Source organism: Ranitomeya imitator, chromosome 3, assembly GCF_032444005.1.
Source record: "Ranitomeya imitator isolate aRanImi1 chromosome 3, aRanImi1.pri, whole genome shotgun sequence".
NCBI lineage: Eukaryota > Metazoa > Chordata > Amphibia > Anura > Dendrobatidae > Ranitomeya > Ranitomeya imitator.
This window is the reverse complement of record NC_091284.1, coordinates 603446719-603450211: the sequence shown is the minus strand read 5'-3', so window position 1 is coordinate 603450211 and position 3493 is coordinate 603446719. Positions and strand designations below refer to the sequence as shown.

Below are 3493 nucleotides of genomic sequence, written 5' to 3'. Positions count from 1 at the left end.
ATACAGTGTCGACAACATCAGTTTCCTTGACACTAGAGTTTGTAAAAACACGGATGGCAGGCTTTCCATTGACCTACATACCAAACCTACCGACAGAAACAGTCTTCTTCAGTACACTAGCTTTCATCCTACGGCAATAAAAAAATCTATCCCAATATCTCAATTTCAGAGGGTTAAAAGGATAGTTACTGATAATGACATTAGAAACCAAAGACTGAACGAAATGGAGGAGAAATTCTCCAATAGGGGTTATCCCAAGAGCCTTTTAGCACAAGCCAAACACTCATCCCCTAAGCCCAAAAATTCGGTCCCACGAATTCCATTCGTGAATACATACCATCCATTCTCAAGACGGGTTCAGGCCTCAATCCACCGTCATTGGAACATCCTAAGCAAGAGCTATCCTAGAGTTCCAGAATTTCAGCAACCTTTCCTGTCTTGTTACCGGCGCCCAACCAACATTAAGGACAAGTTGGTGAGGGCTGATGTAGGTTCCGACGTTCGAGTACCTAGACAGACTTTTCTACGCACTCAAAAACAGGGAACTTTTCCCTGCTTAAACTGTCTGCAGTGTAATAATGTCCAGAAGGGAGACAAGGTCTTCCACCCGCACACTGGAAAAGGCATTCCTATACGTGGCTTCTTCACTTGTGATTCCTCGTATGTAATCTACATCATTAAGTGCCCCTGCGGCCTGGCATACGTTGGAGAAACTACTCAAGCCATACGTGATCGTGTATCACAACATAAGTCGAACATACGGTGTAACAGGGACCATCTTCCCCTCCCACACCATTTCCGTACTACGGGCCGTAGCGTTGCCCAACTACGCTATCAGGTATTGGAACATGTCGACCAAGGGAGAAGGGGACAGAGCAGGACAAGGCTGCTCAAGAAACGTGAGGCCTATTGGATTTTCACTTTACAGACTTTAGAACCGAAAGGCCTTAATAGAGATTTTGATACATCTAGTTTCCTCTAAGCTGTACCCTTGTATTATGCTTGAACATGTGGTTGACATTTGCTCAATAAGATATGTCAGTATTAATCCTGTTTTCTTTATCTTTTTAGAATCGCTAAAACCTCTTCCCTCTTTATGCTTCCCTCGTGGCACCCTGCACTCTTCACGGTATAGTATATAGTATACAGGATGCCACTCAGTACACTATTACTGAAGGTTTCTACCCTCAACCTCCCACTCACAGCTTCATAGCACACTCATATAGCTCCTTCTTTCTTTATATTGCGCTCCAGCGCGCTACACAGACAGCAGACACTTATATAACTCTCCTGCGTCTCATTTTTAGAGCATATTACAACGCTCCAGCGTTTCGCTTTATAGCACTATCTAACGTCACATTTTAGAGCAAATTACAACGCTAGAGCGTCCCGTTTTTTCTGTGATGACGTGTGGCACCATGTGACCCGTCAGACTGCACTTAAACCCGGAAGTAATACCCAGGCATTCAGTGCGTCCCTCTCTGGCGATCCGGTGCCACGCATATCTGAGCTCCTCACCCTGGTAAGTCGGGCTGGTCCCCACATGCAGCGTCCTTAGATAGCGGTCTGATTAGACACGGTGGTCAGGCATTTATCTTATTGTGTGCTTCCTTATCACGCAGATTATGGGCCACAGACTCCATTAGCGACTTAGTTCGCCTAGAGCCCTTTCGTTTTCTCATTTATTGGTAAGCCCCCTGTCAACCCTCTCTTAAGGACATTTATCCCACATGCTGCATTATTTTCACCACCACTCACATTCTCCCTCTGGTAATTTTTTACTTTTTACAGCATTACTCCACAGTTTCGCGTAAGAAGGTGATTTTTCCTTCCACACGTTGTAACCAGCTTAACCAGGTGATTCATTTTTCATTTTACACTTCATTTTTTATTTATTTTTATTCATTTTTTACCATTCATCATGGCTCTTCATCCTCACTACACACTTTAATCCACAGCTTCAATCTTACCTCATACCATTTAGCACCACTACCAGGTACTCTTGTTCTATTTTCCATATATAGGTTAAGTCTGTGTTTAGATTTCAACACCCTATATGCTTTATCTCCCTAGGCACGTTATACCATGCACTAAGTTTATCAGGCTATAAAGATGAATAAATATCGTCACTTCATTTCTGATCCACGTGGGAGCTCCACCCCTCACCTATGAACATATATCCTTTTCTCATAGGGGCTCTTTATAGCATAGTATACTATATCCAATTTTTCTGAGTCAGATCTCCATTAAATGTTTAGTCCTTGGAGTTAATCGTAGGCTGCGGTAGCATCCGCTTAATTATCGTATATTTTGTATATACTTGGTTTTGAAATTTGTTTGATATTTTTCTGCCCTTGTTTTATTATTTTTTTGTTGCTTTCTTTTGTAGACATATCTTTTGTTAATTTTTGCACTTAATATGTGATATTGTGTAACCAGACAGAAACTAAAATATTGTTCTATATGCCTTTGTTGGTATTTTGCATCAGATAAATTGGAAATTGTTCTGAAGAAGGTCCGGTGGGACCGAAAACGTTTAACTGTCGAAACTGTATCTGGGACTTGCAATAAGCTGATTAACTTCACCTTACTACCGTTTTGAGTGCCAAGTTTATTGTATACATATGGTATGGAGCAGTCAGGGGGTGGGCTGCAGGATCCCCCCATACTGTACATGACTACTCAGGACAGGGAGGTGTTTAATGACGTTCTAATGACGGGGCACTAATTGGGTCATTAGGGTTTGTGGAAAGGATTCAGCATCAGGTCCCTCATTAATGCCCGAGCCACCTGTTACTTTGTAGCACAGATCTGTTGGGGCCGCAAAACCAAACATAAGTTGTTTATGTAGAAAAGTATTTGTTTCATAGAAAAACTCAAAACAGAAAAGATTTTCTGATACAACAACGCCCTGCTCACGACACTGCACAGCACCTCTCCCCCTGTATATATACACTGCACAGCACCTCTCCCCCTGTATATATACACTGCACAGCACCTCTCCCCATGTATATATACACTGCACAGCACCTCTCCCCCTGTATATATACACTGCACAGCACCTCTCCCCCTGTATATATACACTGCACAGTACCTTTCCTCCTGTATATATACACTGCACAACACCTTTCCTCCTGTATATATACACTGCACAGTACCACTCCTCCTGTCCTGTATATATAGACTGCAGAATTTACAATAGCTGTCACTCATGTAAGAAGTGAAATCTGGCATTGTACTATACAATTCTCTGCCGTATCTGTGCATCATAAATCGGGGTATGTGTTAAAGGGCGGGGCCACTGAGACTCTTTCGCCCGGGGCCCTTGAAAACCTGGAGCCGGCCCTGCATGTACCAAAGGGGACAGTAAATTTCTAACACGTTGTATCTAAATGTGTAGCCTTTTGTGCCTGCATTATTTGTACTTCTCCTTCTAGAGGTTGCTAGTAATGGATCACCTGAGATACAATGCTAACATCAGACCAGATATGGT

At 42.7% G+C, this 3493-nt stretch overlaps 1 long non-coding RNA gene across 1 annotated transcript; it reads left to right on the top strand.

Annotated features, from left to right (window-relative positions):
• The first annotated feature begins 1280 nt into the window (after positions 1–1280).
• LOC138672227 (uncharacterized) lies at positions 1281–1929 on the top strand. Its single transcript, XR_011319653.1, has 3 exons — positions 1281–1522; positions 1623–1688; positions 1792–1929. It is a non-coding gene; the product is annotated as an uncharacterized lncRNA (long non-coding RNA).
• The last annotated feature ends 1564 nt before the right edge of the window (positions 1930–3493 follow it).